The sequence below is a fragment of the Pseudopipra pipra genome, chromosome 1, assembly GCF_036250125.1.
Source record: "Pseudopipra pipra isolate bDixPip1 chromosome 1, bDixPip1.hap1, whole genome shotgun sequence".
NCBI lineage: Eukaryota > Metazoa > Chordata > Aves > Passeriformes > Pipridae > Pseudopipra > Pseudopipra pipra.
The window spans coordinates 131,710,174-131,729,613 of NC_087549.1; the positions used below are offsets into that span (position 1 = coordinate 131,710,174).

At 41.1% G+C, this 19,440-nt stretch overlaps 1 protein-coding gene across 4 annotated transcripts in view; it reads left to right on the plus strand.

The window, feature by feature from the left end:
* The first annotated feature begins 18,092 nt into the window (after positions 1 to 18,092).
* The window catches only part of CDK6 (cyclin dependent kinase 6), a 141,375-nt gene continuing 140,027 nt past the window's right edge, over positions 18,093 to 19,440 (plus strand). Inside the window, exon 1 of one of the 4 annotated variants that reach the window (XM_064677594.1) lies at positions 18,093 to 18,503. The gene's annotated coding sequence lies outside the window, so the exon portion shown is untranslated. Of the gene's footprint in view, positions 18,504 to 18,570; positions 18,611 to 18,702; positions 19,084 to 19,440 lie in introns of those variants that run through there. The other 3 variants (XM_064677565.1, XM_064677574.1, XM_064677568.1) reach the window with 3 other exon arrangements.

Here is a 19,440-nt window from a genome sequence, read left to right on the forward strand (position 1 = left end):
TGGAGTCTTGGAATTTTTGGAACCACTCGTGGGATCCAGAGGAAGACTGCAAATCACTGCTCTCGACCAGACTGCAATCACCACTCTTGACCAGACTGCAACAGCACTCTCACCAACAGGTTTTCCCCTCTCCTTTTATTTTGGACTCAGGGGGCCCAACGAACACCACTCTGTTCATGCCTCAGGGTGCTGGGTTATACATTTGGGTTTTGTGGGTTAAAACCAATTGTTTGTCTGTATAATTGTACTTATTGTATTATTTTATTAAGTTGTTATTCTGATTTATAATCTCTCTTTTGAGTTGAGTTCATTTCCCCTGCTGGTTTACCTTTAAACCAGCACAGTTAAGTAAGAAAAGTGAACAGAAAAAAAAATAATGATATGTTATTACTAAAGTCTCTAGCTCTGTACATATATTAAGTACTTGGGAGGTGGGATGTGGGGGGAAGAAGGTGCCACACCCAAAACTTCATTTTTCCTCAAGCAATGACCTGTTTTCTGGTTTTTATGACCAGAGGAAAAAAATATATTGTTGTGCCCCAAAACAAATATGCACCTGTGCTCTGCTGCAGCTCTGTGCCGTTCCCTCTTTGACATGACCAGGTCTTTACTTATTACATTTGTCAACAATTTCTGAATTCAAAGACTTACATCTTTTAGGTTTCAAGATAGTTTTTTATGGTCTACTGAAGCCACTGTGGAAAAAGTTTTATTTAAGCTATGGAAATATTTCAGTTCCAGTACACCTGTTATTGACAAATAAGTCACAGAAGCTGTAGAGGGATATTGGTTTAAATATTTACTGAATCTAATACCTTACAAATAAAACATTCATCATCTCTAACTTATCGAATACTGGACATTTACTAATAACTAGCTGAGTATTTTTCAAATTCCTTTTGCCACCACACCTTAAAAATGCAAAACCTTTCTTGGGATATTGATTCAGTTTTTTTCTTGAGCAAGAAGGAGTTTCTCCTATTTCCCCAGTATTTTCTCTTTATTTCTTTGTGCACTGAAGGAATTATTCGGTTAACAGAAATGAATATGATTCCAGTAACAGTGCTCATTAAAAAACTACTAGTCCAGAGCCAGAAGAGGGAGCCTAGAGAGCAAAACATTCTTATTTGTTTGCCACTAACTTTTAGGCTGCATTGTGTTTTTGCTTTTGTTTGTTTTCTGTGTTGGTTTTGTTGTTGGTTTGTTGTTGGTTTTTTTTATTAATCATTCCACAATAGAACTGCATAGGCACATAGAAATGGGGATAATAAGAATTGTCCTCCTCAAGTTTCACTGTTATACAAAATGCCATCAAAGAGTAGAATACATTGACCTTTGATCATTGGACTTGGAGAAGACACAGAGATGCCATAGTGCAAAACTCAACCTTTTATTGTGGATCTCAACCACTTCACTCATCATAATTCCACCGTCTTTTGTAGATGTTGGCAGGGAATAAAAAGTGTTTCTAATAATAATATTCATTTTCCCCAGTCTTATCTTCAACCTCTTACTACAGTATGGGGTTTTTTCTCTCCTTCATGGTCCTTTTCCTTATTTTGTGCATGTGGAGAGAGGAGGAAGGGTCTTCCCTTGTGCCATTGCTCAGCCTTTTATTGTCCCGTTTTATATGGGTCACAGGAATCACTCTTGTAACAAGCATGGTTTTCCTGTGGTCCCCAACCACAGAGAGGAATTCCCTCAGCTCCTCTGGATTCCATCAGAGCCACACACAGTGCCCTAAAGCTCTATTTGTGCTCCAGAGCCACAGACTCGGTATTATTTTGTGTGGTGAGAGACAATGTTCCCTTTTAAACAAGTATCTTTAGACAAGATGTGAAGTTCACTACAATCAGTTTTCCCTGTATCTTGAGACTATTAGGTTATCAATATCAATTAAGCATGAAGACGAAGAGGGAAAGAAGCAGCCAAGGAAATCCATATTGAATCCTTGATTCACAGAAGCGAGAGGTACTTTTTTAAGTCCTGTCAGGAAACAAAAACAAAGTCTTTCTTTCCATCTGTTTGTTTTCTTGAACAAATGCTGCAGGTTACCTGCAGAGACATATTTCCATCCTTTGAGATATTCAGAAGCTGCCTGGACATGTCCTGGGCAACTGGTTCTAAGTGACCCTGCTTGAGCAGCAGGATTGGAGCAGACGAGTTCCAAAGATACCTTCTAACTTCAACCATTCTGTGATTCTGTGAATACAAAAGCAACCAACTGCAGTTTGTATCAATAATTTAATTGAAACTAAAAGGTAATTATTGGGTTTTTTCTTGACTTACGCTGGTTTATGGTTTTTACTATATTGAAAAATATGTTCAACCTTCTCTCACTTTTTGTTTCATTTTAGCTTCTCTGCTTCTTAATTTTCTCAGATATCAGGTCTCAGAATGCCATAAGAGTGATTCTCTCATGGTATTTTTTACCCAACTAAAATTTTAGAACATCTAGAAATCTCTTATTTTTTCTGTATTGAAGCAGCATTTCAGGACCAAAGGGATGAAAAGGAAACTCGCTCAGCTATAGAGCAAGATTCACCTGGAAAATAACTTCTTTCCCAAGCTGATCACAGAATATATTAACAACTTCAATAGTAATTCAAAACTCAAGGAAACTGACCTCTTGGTTAAATACAAAATTCTTGCATTTCCTAAGCTGTGTGTTTTAAATTACTACAATACTTTGAAATATCATCAAATTTTGCAAGACTGTCTCTCATCACCAACCCTCTAAATTACCCTCTAAGTTTCACTAAAAAAAGCCCAATTGAAAGAATTTGTTTTATGGAAGTCTGGTTTCTACACCACTGAAAAAAGGTTTGAATTGTGGACCCTGTTGTTTAAAAGCTCTACTTAGATAAAGCCTGTTCCAATGAAAATATATCTACAAAAAAGCAAATTATGCTAAACCTAATTTACACAGGCTATTGTAATTTACACTTTTTATAGAAATGTATATAAATCAAAGGAGATTCCCTTCTTACATTAGATGGAATCAACTTTTGAGTTGTACTCATTCCAGCTCTTATTGCAGTCGGTGGATCTGCCTAAAATGTGGTCAGTACAGACTTTTTGCCCATAGAGTGCTGGTATTCAGCTACCTTTTTGGCACACTTTGAAGCAAAGTATTTTTTGTTTTCTAACATTAATCTCCCACCCCTGGATAAAATGAACAAACACAAAAAGAATGGAGAGGCCTGGCATCCATTTCAAAAGATAGTTAGTGGAACTCGGAGCTAAAGGTAAAGCTTTGATAAGAAAAAAAACCATGATGATTTAAAAGAATGTTTAATATAATAGTATATTGTCTGTAATTCATAATTCCTACTTCCTTGAGTCTAAAGTATTCCTTTACGTTTTATAATTTCGATCGTCCCTTCTGGGATTCATGAAAGAAGATATCTGTATCATTTTTTCCCCTTAATTAAAATCAGAAGCAGCCCAGAATTGAGAGATTCCTGAAAGGGCAAAGGAACAGAACACTGCAGAGGTTACTCCAAATAAATTAATTGTAGACTTTAAAAAAAAATTTGTTTTTTAGAGTTATAATCACACATCATTTCTTCAACCTGTGTATTGTCAGTGGGGAAAGATTTTCAGACTGAAGTCATTAGTAACATATTGTTTGTACTGGGATAATGATGTCTCCTTAATTTTTATATCTTTTAAATTTTCTAACAGTCAAACTTCCCTTAAATCTCTTAGCACAGTCTTATTACTGATATCCCTGGTATTAGGGACTTAGAGTTCATCACCTGATGATATGGTTTCAAAGCTAAACTGCTCAGGTTGATCTCCTGGTTTAAATCCTACAGTTTATCCACCCCCAGAAACACGGACAAGTTGGTTTTAACCACCACCAATCCCTCCAGTTTAGAGGGCACAGATCATTCATGGTGTTTTGATTAGGCACAGTTCCCTTAAGGAAAGGCACATTCCCCTACACCAAAGAGGGCATTCATCTCACCTACCTTTGTTGATTAAAAAGATAGGTGTTACATTTAGAAAGACATAAATACTTATAGCATGAGTCATCGGGACTTAAAATAGATAATTAAAAGCAGTAGTATGAGTAATTCTCTGCAAGTGCTTACCTTTGGTAACTATGGAGGGAAAATAACTTGTTTGTCTGGAGTAGCTTCCTAAACTTTAGATAGCTACAATTCGGGAAGATGGACCTCTCCATAGTATCTAACTACGGCATCTCTCTCAGAATAGCTACATAAGCAGACAGCTCCTATCAGACAATAATCTGAACTAGAAGAAACATTTTGAAGGTGCCTCTGCCTGACAAAAATGGTCTTTGTTAGCATGACAGGGAATGACCAGCTCCTTAGTGTGCAGCTGGCACATTTGCAGAACCATGGTAAATTCCTTGTTAACTTGTGTATCTGCTGTGCTAGAACACATCTTAGATATCTATTCTTACTCCTTTACATGTAAAAATGCTTATTTAATTCATAATTCATCATTTTAATTCATAATAATATTTATTTATATTACATTTTCAAAACACAAATGGGGAAACTGACGTTTAAGGAAGATAAATTCACATTTTTCCTCAATTTCAGTTATTTTTATGCATGTCCAGAGCCTATTTCAATTAATTAGGACTGTCATATATTTCTCAGACAACAAGAAAGGTTGAGGCTCTAACTTCAGTGGGCTTCAACAGAGCTGTGGGAACCTGGCTATCCAGATCCATTTTTTCTCTGATTCACGGATTCAGCTTTTGCAGTTACAGTCTTTTAAATACTATAATGCGGATCTCCAGTGATACTGTTTCTAATTGAAAGGCAGACAGCAATTTGCTCAACTTCTATATTCCAAATGTCTGAGCTGGTACAGATATACTGCAGGAGTCTTATTCAGGTTTCTTTTGCTGCCAAGTAAAATGCCAAATTCAGAGTAACCTTGTTCACTTATTTTAAAATTATAATTTTACAGATTTAATGCAATGGGTAAATTTAGCAACAACTCACATTAACCTCATCTTTTTCAAGAACAATGTATACTTTCCTGTCTGCTAAAAGATTGAACAACTACATAAAAATCAGTTTCCAAATACCCAAATACATGCACGGGAACACAAGGGACCCTCACATCAGTAATTTTCATTGATCTTTTAGTACAAAGAAGGGCATTTAGAATAACCACCTTGTAGTTTCATTTTAAGTTTGTATATTCGTTATTATGCTGCAGTAAAAAGGCAGTTGTGTACTTAATTTGATGTGTGTGGCACTGACAGCTTACTTTGCTGAGTCAAGTTTCTTGTTGTGTAGCTGATAAGCAATAACCACAGTTACTGGTTTCATTTATACGTTTTTTCTGTGATGAAAAATTAAGTGTTGATAAAATATTACTCAACGGGGAGTCTGTTGCAGCACTCTTAAATTTCCATCTTTTTAATTTGTTCTTTTGGATGATGAGCATCAAATATTTCATTGATGATAATAAGTGAAATTAGTCTGTAATCTTTACCCTCAGATCTCTTTCTTTTAGTGCAAGAATAAGTTCCCAACCTATTATGGAGATATAAAACATGACTTTAGAAGCAGGAGCCTCAAGTTAGACAACTAAATAATAGACCTGTTTTTTAAAATCTTTAGAGTCCTTGAAAGCCTCTGAGTTCCCAGCAGCTCCCCTGGAAGCTCATGCAAGCTGCTGGATGGACTTTTGTAAACCAGGCATCCCATTTGCATGCTTTTCTCCCTCAAACCTTAAATAGTTTTTTTAGAGGAGCTGTCACATCCCATACAAAAAAGCTGTCGCTTTTAATGCATCCTGATGTCTGCAGATTTCCAGTCAGCTCTGTGCCTTCTTCCCTTATTATGGTGGTTTCTACTTGAAAACAAAACAAAACAAAACAATACAACCAACCAACCAACCAAACAAAAAACAGAAACCCAAGATTTTAACTTCATAACTATAAATGCAAACAGCCCCATTAATTAACTATTGGTTCAGTCTTAAAAGGTACTGAGCCTCTTCTGGTGGTGCAAGAGCCTTGAACTTTCTATGCCTTCAGTGATCGGGAGTTCCGCTCCTCCTTGCAGCCTGAGACTCCCCTGAGCACAATTTTGAGGCAGGCTGAACCCAAACTCTTCAAGAATGATTTCTTTTACTCTAGTGCGTCATTGCTGGTTCCTGTATAAAGTGAAAGAGTCTTTGACATACACAAGCACCCTTTCCATTCCTCTTCATCACTCAGAAAGCAGCTTTAGTTGCCATTATACTGTAGCTTCTGATACTTAGGGACCATTTATGTTTGGGGGATGAGAGTGTACCCCAGGAAAGCATGTACATATGCTAGAAAAATGTTAAAACAGCAGCAAGGGACCTTCAAGACTGTAAGAGAGGAGGGCGTGGCTGTATCAATAGCACAACAAGCCTAATATACAGCAAAGTGGCAAAAAGAGAGATGGGGATGTGTGGCAAGGGGAGGAAGGGTGCAGCACAGTGTCTGTGGCCTCACTGCCTGCTCTGCCTATGCCAGAAGATGGGGACAGCTACTGGCAGGAAGGGGGTACAGTGGCACTGCTGGTAGCCACGCTGGGCAGGCTTGCCACAAGTGCCACAAGCCTCCGATGTCTCTGTCTCTCCCTCCCCTTCCCTCCCCACAGTGGCAGCTGGATTCAGCTTAACTCTGCAGAGTCCTGCCCTAGCTCGTTCCTTAGCCCTGCCACTCTCTTTCCTGTGGCAGGAACAGCCTTCTTACACACCAAGGTGGCAAAATTCAGATTTTTCTGCATTGTTTCTGCCTTACACTAGTCTTCTTCGCTCCATTTTCCTATTCTTAAATTTCGTGCAGTGTCTTTACTGAGTTTAGCAGTTCTGTAGGGCTTCTCAATGTTTTTATAGAGTACACTGAGGTTAGGTATGAGAGATCATTTCCTGCCCCTCAAAACTCACTGCATCTCTACCTAATACTCCAAATTTATGAGTTTTAAGCTGCTTCCAAGTTTTTTAGGGGTAAGTTTTTAATTAACAACACTGAAAAAAACCACTGATCTACTAACTGCTTTCTCAATTGTAGTATGGCCAAGAGGAGAGGTCAGAGAACGCATTCTTCAGTGATGCAAAGCATGGTAAGAAAATCATCTGTCATGTCATCCCAACCTTTTACACTTGTTTTTAGGACAGCAAAGAGCAGGATTCATCATTTTCTCATGAGACTAAAGCTGACAGAAGGAACCTTGACAGAAGCAATATTTTCTGCGGTACCACACGCCTTATTTTTTTTTTCCTTTAGGCATGGTCTCAAGAGAAAAGACAGTCCTATGCAACATGTTTGTATTTTAGCTATCACACACTTATGCAATACAATAAAAGAGGTGAAAATTGCAATAAGATTCTTATCTTGCAACAAAATCCTTTGGATAATTAGTCTTTGCTAAACAGTGGTCTAAAGTACTGGGAAAGTACTCTATACAATAAACACCTTTAGCTTTTAACTGCAACTATCTGTTTTTCTCTGAATGGCAGGTGTTATGGCAAAGCTGTTATACATAACCGTTAAGAGCTTCCAAGGACTGTGGAAACAATATATAAAGGCATACTTGAAAAGAAACCAGTCAAAATTCTGCTTCAGATAGACCTATGAGAAGCCTATTGTTCTTCGTAGATTTTTTAAAATTACTGTCTAATAACCTTTGTGCTACATTATTTCTGGACATTTTTGGAAATACCCGTATCCCCAAATGCAGAAAACTGAATTACTGAATTTAGTGTGCTTCAGTTCAAGCAGTAGGAAAGTGGGAGTTTTTGGGACTGTGATTATAAATCTGGACATCCAAATTCCTTACAAGTTTCATTTTGATGCATTAGTCTTTCCTGGAATGGAGTCATATATAAGAATAAACTCAAACACTCAGTCATAGAATTAGTATGAAGAGGTTCACTACTGAACTGTGCCAAAAGGTAAAGCTGGTCGATATTTTCAGTTGTGACATGAAAACAGATCAGGGTAGTTTAATCAGTGAAACAGAGAGACAGAAAGATTTCAATAAGAGCTACTCTTACACCAATAATGGACAGGCTGGATGAAGCAGGTTGTATACGCCTATCTCCTTTATTTGCTTCTGCTCTTGCTTCTGGTTTGTTTTTCCCTTAAGTACTTAGAAAATATGTGCAGCAAATTATTACATGGCAAAGCTTTTAGGAAATAAAAAAGCAATACAATAGCTATGGTAGGGGGATGTTAGCAATCTCAGAATCTGCAGTGAGAAACCCCAGTAAGTCACTGAGTGTCTCCATCCTAGTGGGAAGGTTCCACAGGTCCTGTCCAACCCAGAAATCTGAGTTTACCTTTTGCAAAAAGGTGGGGCATAGAGAATAGGGAAAGGAGGAGGAAGAGGGAGCTGTACACACCCTGGTCTTGCCCTGACATGGAGTACTGCAGCACTCCCAGGTCTCTCAACATAGAAGGACCCAAAGCATTCAGTATAATTTTGGTGATAACTTTGTCATTCATTGATTCTGATTTCAATATATATACACTATCACAAAATAGGCAATTATGCAGCTTAACCATGAAGTAATTATTTTGCCTTTTAGTGTCGTCTCCTTTGAATACCTGGTGAGGTTTTGTCAGTGATGTTAGATCTTGTTCAGAGAAATATATTTGAGCTGTGTGTGTACACGCATGTGTGCCTATATACGCCCACACTTGAAAGATGATGCAATTTCCCATTAAAGTTTGGAATATTCTTACTAGCTAAGGAGAGGTAAATAATGGCTTTACTCCCCTGTCATAAATAATGACAGTGATTAATGACTGCTCCCTTGTGTAGGACCCTTCACAGTCTTGACCCTGTGAAACAGGGATAGGGGAATCATGTTAGCAATGGCTGGGTTGGCGCGCACACTGTTTCTTATTTGCTCAGCTTTATGTACTAATAGCAGAGGCAAGTCTAGGAGCTTGAACTGTGGGAGTTTAATCCCTAGTTCTAACCATCAGACAATTTTCTTTATCTTGAAAGTGTAACAGTAGAGTAGGGAATTGATAGTACCACGCTTATACTATTCCCCTAGGCATACATTATTAACCACTGTCAGGGACTGCACTACAGACACTATAGAGATCTTTGTTCTGACCTAGTATAGCTGTTCTTTTTTTTTTTTATTAGCTGTTTCCATTATCTGGTACCTGAAATCCCATGTTTACCTCATCTGCTTGGTATAGGAATTAGAAATGTGACATCCTGACAGTAATGCTGGCTTTTAATAACTACAGGATATTGCTTGCACCAGGCACGAGAACAAAAAATTATTTTCTAAAGAAGCTTAAGAAGAGTATCACTTGATGAAGGCCAGACTACACACTCAGAACTGACCCTCCTACAATAGTGGTCTTACAAGTAGGGAATATTGGCAGGCATCCATTGTACATAATCTACTGCATAATTATATTTGATAGAAGCTTTCTGGTATGTGTGGATAGTAAACAGCTCATGTATCTATGAATCTGGAATGCTCCTGAAATGAGCTCGTGCATGCTCAACATTAGTTTCCCAAGTCTTTTTCATACTGTAGTATTATATTACATTTACTAAATAGATTAAGTTGTATTGCAGCCTTAAGGGATACCTTATTCCAGTGGATAAACGAGAGGATTTATGCAAGGAATCTTGATTGATTTTAATAGAAGTTATGTGTGTAAATCCATGTGCAATGAGATCACATCATACTCCAGAGAATACCAGTAGAAGTGCTTTTATCCTGAAAACATAGCTGCCCACTATTTCCAAAGTCTAATTTTCCTTTAAAACTGTAGGCAACAACATGTTACAACCACTGTTATATACATTACTTCAGCATGTATTGCATTTTATGCCTGCTCTAGAAATATCGAGGTCTAACCAAAGGTGCAGTATAATGAAATCAATAACAATTACAATTTGGATTGAATGACACTATATTTCTAAATCTCTATCATGGACAGCCTTAAAGAATTGTTTACCAGAAGCCATCAGTCCCTACCCTGTGGCACTACAGTGAGATGAATAATCCTCAACAGCCTCCATTTCACTCAAAAAGGCAACTATTCCTTCAACATTGCATAGGCTGAAGAGATTAAAAAGAGATTCATAAAAATAAGAATAATGTAGTATTTTTTAAGGCAGTGTAACATATATAATGCATAAAAATATATCTTCATCTGACAGAGTTTCTAATTTAAAGTGCATAGCTATTTCAAATGATGCAATAGGTGAATATATTGGCATCACTTACCAATATTCACAGCATTGTGTTAGTCGTTTATGACAGTTTTCACAAAACTGTCATCACTGGATGCCAAAGAGGTAAATAATACTGGCTGGCATGATTTGTTGTCACTACTAATTTTGATTGCTGTTAAAGTTTTGCCTTCCTTTGTATCCCAGCTTTCTAATACATGGAACTGTGTAAGGCAGACAAAGTTTCCCCCTTTGCAAATCATTGCTATGTATTTACCAGATAACTGGGAAAAAACAGGTGGGTGCACTGATGTGACACTGTAGATAGAGTGATCAGTGTTAAAACACTTGCTATTGAATGTTGGAGAGCAGTTAGCTACAGGGTCTCTGTGTTCCCAGTGCTTTTCTAGGACATATATAAAATTACTTTCTTATCCAAAAAGTTATGCATTCTGCCACAACCGTTGATGATTAAACAGTATTACTGTGTTTGTACTCAGGAATGGTACATAATCAGAAATGCATACAGCTACACAGGAGATGATCTCAGAATGACCTAGTCCATCCCAGTTCTCTGGAGCAGAATTAGATCATTCCCAAAAGATATTTGTCTCTTGTGGTTGCTTGACCCTGCACTAGAATACTTGTACTTACCCATATACCTGTCTTTAGATAATGTTTCTTAATGCCTAACACAGATCTGTGCTGTAAATTAAGCCAATTGTTTCTGATCTAGATCAATAAATAGCAGAGATTGGATAGACAGGTTGGATGGGGCTTTGAGCAACATGGTCTAGTGGGAGATGTCCCTGCCCATGGCAGGGGGTGTTGGGACTAGATGATCTTTAAGGTCCTTTCCAACCTTTAACATTCTATGATTCTATGATAGACCTGCATAAGTCAATCAACGATACAACGTAACTCTCAGCTATTTCTGCCTAAGAAAGCACTGCTCCCTGTTGCAGCTGCTGACCAGCAGCCATTACTTACCCCCTCCATTACCTTACTGATAGGACAGGATGCTGCTTTAGTGCTTTAGGGCATCAGTTTCTCACCAGATCCTAGAAGTTTTATGTTATTAATTTTTTCTCCAGTCAAAACATTATATAATTTCAACTTAATTTTCATTACATTTCTTTTTACTGATTGACACCAGAGATCACATGTTGTCATATTTCTACTGATTTTTTTGCTAAATATGCATTAATTTACAGTGACATCATACTTTGGGCATATTCCTATCTCACACACCAGTTTTTCTAGCACACTATGAAAAATGCATTTTTCATTAAGCAGAAGCAAATAAGCCATTCATCTCCAAAACGAGACGATACAGATGGTATGCTGGAGTTGTGGGTGAACTGGCAATTTCCAGATCAAATTTACCTAGTTCCCAAATGCAACACAAAAAAGGCTTAATGGCCATCCACTACATAAACACCATGTGGGCTCTGGGATAAGGTAGGTTCTTTCTTCATGACAGAAGGAAGCCCACAGCTGGAACATGTTTAAGAACTTGGTCCATGCATTATCTGCATTCAAAGTCTGCTCCCTTTCTGTGAAACGCTGACAGAAGAAAAATGTATACAATCTTGTTTTAGTCACTGTTACCAGCAGTCAGACTATGCTCACCTGGGGCCAGATCAACTAAGTATTGTTTTCTGTGGCCAACTTTCCAGATCAGAGCTACACTCTAAAATAAGTCATATTCTGAGTTATTTTTTAAGACCAGAATGACACAAAAAGTTTAAGATTATGGTGTACAAATAAAATAGGGTGTTCTTTTAAAGTTTCCACAGACAACATCAGTTTTCACAGCTAAAGATTTGTCTCTGCTTCTTTCCTGCACTGAATGGAAAACAGAGATTAAGAATAAGTATTCTACAAAAGGCATGAAGTAAGAGTAATACGGCCATGCAATGAATGTATATGCACAGATGTAAATACAATTATCTGAGCAGATACAAAAGCCACCAAAACAATTAGAGCAGAAAGGAAGGGGGAAGAATCTTACCCATGCCAAGTATTTCTTTAAAGAAGTGTAGAATATAACACCAACAAGCAATGACTGTAAATTAGGCAAAACACTTGGAAGCAAATAAAACACAGATCCCTTCTCTACTACGTCCCTCAATTGCTGATTATTTCCAGCTTCAGGGTGGCTGATGTTTCTGCACCAATGAGCTTCATTCCAAAAACATGTGAATCTTGAGGCCAAGACAGACACCCCTCAGCTCAGCACTCGGCTGAAAGGAAGAGTGCCAGCAAAAGACCACAGATGGGAGATGGCATCAGCTCCTTGGGAGTTCCACCTTGTGCTGCATGCCGCAGGGTCCCTGGATGAGCTGGCAGTGCCCGTCTCAGCAGACTCTGCTGGCTTGCTTCCCCACTGTCACTGTTGTTAGGGATTTGGACTACCTAGCAGCTTCCACAGTGGCACCGCCTGGCTGCCAGCCTCATGGCACATGCCACCGGGACCCCACTGCCTTGGACACAGTCTGCAGCATGCATGCCATGTTGTAACTACCCCTGTGCTAGATCATAGAATTAGGGCTTCAGAAGTCTTCATCTGTTTGCTCTACTTTTTCCCTACTGATCTGCAGCATGATTTTCAGTGATTTTTCTTCCCTTTCCTATCCTTCCATTTCCCTGGCTCTGACTGCAAGCACTTTGGTGCAGACTGCCTTTCAGGGTAATGCTGCACAGTTTGGAGTGCAAGAGGGGACCCAATTCTGAGGTAAAGATTTAGGGAACAATGCAAATAGAGATAGCAAGCTGTTTTCTTGACAGTAGGCATACTTTTTGCCCTTGATCATCCATTGCAGAATAATCCTCAAAAGTCAACTTTTTGAAGAGAGCAAATGAAATTTGTTGGCTCTTGCCTTAAGAGCTAGATAGGAAAATATGGGTGATGGATTCTCCTCGGTGCAGTCTTTGGAGTATACAGAGTATACAGAGACAAGTAACAGGCTTGTGTTAGTTGTAGGCATGCCTTTCACAGGGCACGTTTCTTGGCCACTCCTGTGACTGGTAATTACTAAAGCATACACAAACAAATATGGGGAAATATGTGTATGCTTAAATGCCTGACATTATGTTATGGTTCTTTGTACTAAGAAACAATAGCCCCACAGTATAGTTTATTAATGTAAAAACAGAAAGATACAATTTGTAAAATATAAAAGTATCTGCTGTAAACAAAGGTTGTGATTGAAAGAAAACCAAAATAAAAAAATCATACTGTAATTGGCTTAGATGCCTTAATCACTGCCAATTATGCCATGGCTGCATATGTTTTACATGGATTAGATAGTACTTTCTCTCACTTGAATTAGTGAAAATATTATGTGAATATTAATGACTTACTTTTCTGTAAATATATTAGAATTTGTATAGGTTCTAGTTCAACTAAGAAGTTACATATGAACAATATTTTCACATTTCACACTGGAATTAATTCTTAGTGTTCAGTTATATAATCTTTCTCATTATGTCTATGCTTCATTAAAAGCAGCTTTAAAATATTCAGTATATATTTATAGTCTGTTTTCACACAGCTATAACACAACTAATGATAGGTGAGAATAATTATTTCCCAACTTTGGTATTAGACATGATATCTAAAATATCTTTTCAGGAACAATTTTCTATGCAGTATAATTACTACTTTTTTGTTTATAAGACCTATTTGGGCTTGCTAAAGGGAACTTCTAAAAAGTAATAATTTATGCTAACATTTTAAACAAATTCTGGTTGATTTTGACTGGTGTATCTCTACTACAAGAATAGCTGTTCCCTCATCAGTTCCAGTGTTTTCTTGAGGATAAATGCCCCAAAAAAATGGTTGAAAGCATCTTAGCTGAGATTGAAGATGCAAGCTAACAAACAAACCCCAGCAATAACACCATAATAAAAGCAAACTATTTTCCAAGAGCTTCATGAATATCTGCTCTTTGAAAAGGAAATCTCATGTTTTGCAGAACAATTCATATAAGATCAAACTGGGAATCCCCAGCAGAACCTCAGCTGTTCCTGAAACACAGATAAAATACACAAAGCAAAATAATACACTATGTCTCATCCTTTCCAAGTCTTAGTCTATTCATCACAATTCTTGGTATTGCCCACCACTACCAGATTCTTTTAATCAACTGTTTTATATTCATTCTGGTAATTGCTTGTTATCCATTTCCACACCACTGGCTTATTCATTATCTCCAGAAAAACAGTTCAGACCTGATTTTATGAAAATGATTTGTACACAGCATATAACACAATTTCTTTTTAGTTTTGATGGAGTTACATTGCAGTTTAATTCAAGTTCAAATAATACATTAGAATTTTCCTTTTTAAATGCATTTCAGTTTAAGTGGATTCTCTTTTTCACTGTGATTTTAAAGAAATGCTAGAATTAAAAATACTGGAATTGAAAAATATGGAAAAACATAATTTCACAAAGAAAATTTTGATGTAAAATCAGAAAACAGTGTGTAGAAATTTCTTCCTCTTTCAATACACATTCCTAAATTTTTGTTTTTCTAGAACAAAAAATAGTTTAGAACTACATAAGTGTAGAAATAACTACAAATGGTAGTCAGAATTCATTTTATAACAATATTTAATAGCTTCTTACAATATTAATTTCTAAAAATAGCTGTAAATTTCTAAAAATTAAGATACTGCCAATTATAAAACAAGTAAGGGATTTCTTAATTTCTGTATAGGGAAACTTCCATTGTTGATAAAAAATAAACATATACTTACCTCTAAATCAATCATGTTAAAAGTAGCATGTTATTTTCATGAACACAAAAGATTAAATATTTTTAAAGGTTATGAAAAGAAAAAATCTTTTATTTAAAGTTTCTTTTTTATTATTTATAACTATTCTAAAATGTATATTGTTTGAAACATCTTCTTGACTTTAAACTTTAAAAAAAATGTAGGAGATCTTATATTTTCAAAGAACCTGACAATTCAGGTAAGTAATTTCAGCCTCTACAACAAATTATTTGTAACATCATCCATTTGGCTGGTGTTTATATTTAATCATGTTTGGAAATTTCTTCCTGGAATCACTTAACTTGTATATAAAGAAAATTGAGAAAATTGGTTTAGGTAATTTTAGATGTTTGTATAGCTTATTTGAACTCTAAACTTTGGGAGACAGAGTAGTTTGATTACCCGATCTTCAGATGGAGAGAAAGAAAAAAAGTAGTCACATCATTTTTTGAAAAAGTCCTTGGAAAAAAATCTGAGGAGCATAAAAAGCCACAGTAACTATGTGGCACTTTTATGTTATAATTCGTTCAGTTTGACAGCATGAGCATATAATCTCCCACAGCAATCTCTACTGACATCACCACACAGAAAGGCAGAACACTTTTAAAGGACAGAAGCATTACATATACTTCCCCAAAATATTGGGAAAATTTGAGTTGAAAGGGTGACCTTGTCTTGAACACCGTTTATTAAGAGAATAATAAATCAGCACATTTGAGCACGGAAGTAAATGTCAGGGGACTGCAGAAATCTCCTTTCCACGTTCATCCTGAACACAAGGCTGCACAGTTATCTGGGAAAAGGACCTGGTGCCCCTCAGCCCCTCCTTGGAAACAGCACAGTTAACAGAGCCCGACTGGAGTTTTAAAAGATCCAGAGATCTTCAGAGGGAGACAGCAACCAAAGCTTCACTTCTCCCTCCCAAAAGTGAAGCCTATTGCATGTAAAGTGAGACAGTTAATGCCTCTGGAACCTGAGGAGGGGTTTGTGTACTAAGCTTGTTACAGCTGACCAAATATTAGGGAGAGGGAGAGGAAAAAGGAAAGAGGAAGGGGAAAGGGGAAGGGGAAGAGGAAAGGGAAGAAGGAAAGGAAAGGAAAGGAAAGGAAAGGAAAGGAAAGGAAAGGAAAGGAAAGGAAAGGAAAGGAAAGGAAAGGAAAGGAAAGGAAAGGAAAGGAAAGGAAAGGAAAGGAAAGGAAAGGAAAGGAAAGGAAAGGAAAGGAAAGGGAAGGAGGAAAGGAAAGGAAAGGAAAGGAAAGGAAAGGAAAGGAAAGGAAAGGAAAGGAAAGGAAGGAAAGGAAAGGAAAGGAAAGGAAAGGAAAGGAAAGGAAAGGAAAGGAAAGGAAAGGAAAGGAAAGGAAAGGAAAGGAAAGGAAAGGAAAGGAAAGGAAAGGAAAGGAAAGGAAAGGAAAGGAAAGGAAAGGAAAGGAAAGGATATACATTTAAGAAACGCATGAATGTTATGAAACAGAAAAATGAAGGGAGGTAGTGTATGTATATATGAACATTGTAATTTTTCACATCTTTTAAAAAGAAATATTTGATCTGTGTATTTGAATCTGTGACACTTTCACATTTAAAGGTTATGGGGTTTGCCATTAACTTCAGAATATTTCTCTGATAAATCATGGACTTCAGAAGTTGATGAGGAATTTCTGTAATGAAAACTAAAATATGAGCATAAATTAAGTTCTTGCAAAATATGCATGATCTCCTGGAAGCACTCACATGCCACTGGCCTTTTCCTTGAAGACTTGAGTGGTACCAGGGGAAATAAGGAGTCTCCCTTCTGCCCTCAGCTAGTTTCCTCTTGCTACCCTCCCTCCAGGTGCTGCTTCTAAACCTCTCAGAAATTGGAAGGGCATGTGGAATTGCTGGAGTAAGAAATTATATGCTTCCTTCTGATATGAATTCTTTTTGTTTGTGCAATATTATATATATACTTTTTAGTTATTCTAAATCAGTGTATAATGCCAAGTCCTAGACATACCCTTTTTGAGTTATAAGCCCACTTAGTTAAATTATGTTTCCAACTGTATAAGGGGATTTGGGTCCACCCTCTCCCAGTTAAACCACTATAAGCAGTGGTTCTGGAGCTCGACCAAAGTCATCCTTTAGGTCCAGAAGAGCATGTGCTGGAGGGTACCAGCTGGGAGAACTGGGAACTAGGTTGTGTGTTTTTTCCCATGGAGACAAAGCAGATAGGTATCTGTTTTGTGATTATTTTTTTCCTGTGGTGAATTTCAGTATTTGTAAGAATCGGCTCTATACAAAACACTCTCTGCATCAGAGAACCGGCAGCCTGCACGCCCAGCTCCTCCGCACACCGTGCCATCCTCGCCCCGCTGCCTCGTGCATCTCCAGCTGCAATCCTGTTGGGGCAAAGACTTCGCTGGAGGGGCGAGGGGGTGTTCTCCAGCAACGAAGTTTCTTGATGCTTCCCGAAAGCATTCATAGGCGCTTACTTCCTGCCGGAGCTCTGCGCTCTCTGTGAACGGAAAGTAGTCAAAAAAAAAAAAAAAAAAAAAGGCACAGAAGAATCCGCGATGTTTTGGAGAAAGAAGGAAAAAAAAACCCACAAAAAAAAAGGTTATTTCTCAGGATGGGGAGGGGTGGGGGGGGTGGAAACACCAAACCCGAAACCCCAAAAGGGTTATTTCCCAGCGCCTCGCACGCGGAGCTCTAGGAATGAGTCAGGGCTCTCAGTGCTGCCGCAGCCGGCTGAGCCCGCGCCCGTGCAGCGCCAAGCCCGGCGGGGCCGGGCCGGGGCCGGGGCCGGGCCGGGCCCTGCCGGGACCCCCCGGGGCGCTCGCCCCAGGCCATGCCTGGCCGCGGCGCTCGCGGCGACCCTTGCGGTATGCGGCTGCCTTTGGCAGGGGCACATGAAGGATTTCATTGAGTGTGAAGACAGAGAGCAGAGACAGAAAGCAGAAGGAGGCGGCTGCAGCCTTTGTAGTCGGGGAGGAATGCGGAAATGTTGAAGCACTATGTCAAACTTTTTTGAAACGGGGTCAAGTCACATTCAGCCAGCGTGGGAAAGCAAGAGAAGAAAAAAAAAAAGTTGAGGAGAGGGGAAAAAAAAAAAAAAAAAGGCAGCAAGCTGCTGCTGCTCCCAGGCAGAACAGAGGCCGAGGGAGCGAGCGAGGAGCGGCAGCGCAGCGCCGGGGCAGCGGCGGAGCGGCGGCGGCGCCCAGGGCCGGTGGTGCCCGAGCCCCGCACCGCAGGCTGCGGCCGGCGGGGCTGCCGTCGTGGCGCTGCAGCTCCCCGGGGGCCGCCGGCCGCGATTTTTATTTCGCATTTTCCTTTTCCCCGGGCAGGGTGGGGGCGGGAGGAGCGGGCTGGGGGACGAGTGCGAGCTCCTTCTGCGCCAAGGTGCAGCCCGGCGGCGGCGGCAGGAGGATGCGAGCCGAGGGCGGCCGAGCCGCGGAGCAGCTACCTGTGTGGCCCGGGCGGCCGCTGCCGGGACCTGCCGGAGACATCGCCATGTGAAGGGGCAGACCCCAGGCCGGCTCTCCACCCCGCCTCGCTCAGTGGGAGGTTTGTGTTAGGGAGGACTCATCCCCTCCCTCCCCCCCACCCACCCCCCGGGGCTGAGGATTATTTGGGGAGCTGGTGGCGGTGCAGGGGACCGTGGCGCACACCAGGTAACGCGGGGCGCCCATGTGCTCCGCGCACCCGGCTCTGCGGCGTGGCCCACACGCTGCCCCCTCCCTGCCCGGCCCGGGAGCCCACGCCGAGCACCCCCCCCCGCGGGCGGCACCGCGGACGAGTCCCTTGGGCCGCCGGGCCGGGGCAGCGCAACCCGCGGTGCCGCCGCAACGCCCTGGGGGTCGGCGCGGGGGCGCGGAGGGGACCACGGGGGAGGGGGGGGCCCTCCGGCGGAGCCGCCGGGGGAGTCCCCTCGTTGTCCTGCCGCGCAGCCGAGCCGAGCCGGGCCGCCCCCCCCCCGCTCCATCCGCTGAGAGGAAACGCGGGGACGCGTCTCCCCGCGTGTCCCCCGCCGCCACCCCCCGCCGCCTACGGGGCGCCCGCGGAGGGGAGCTCGCCGGCGCGGTGGGGGCAGCGGGGGCCAGGGGCAGCCCCGGTGCCCCGCCGTGCCCGGGGAGGGCGAGCACGGGTAAGTTTCCACGCGGCCGCGCCGGGGCAGAGGCCCGCCAGCTCCGCCGCCACGCACACGCGGCGCCGCTGCCCGCCGCCGGGGGGCGCCCTGCGAGCGGCTCGGGCCGGGGGGGCGCGGGCGGCCGCGGGGGGGGACCGGGGCGGGCGGGGATCCCCCAGCACCGCGGGGCTCGGCCGAGGGCAGGGGACCCCCGGGGCTCGGGGGCGGGCGGGGATCCCCCAGCACCGCGGGGCTCGGCGGAGGGCAGGGGACCCCCGGGGCTCGGGGGCGGGCGGGGGACTCTCCCGCGGTCGGTGTCGCCCGGTGATGCTGCAGGAGGGTGGCGCGGGGCTGTCCGCTGGCTGGGGCGGTGCG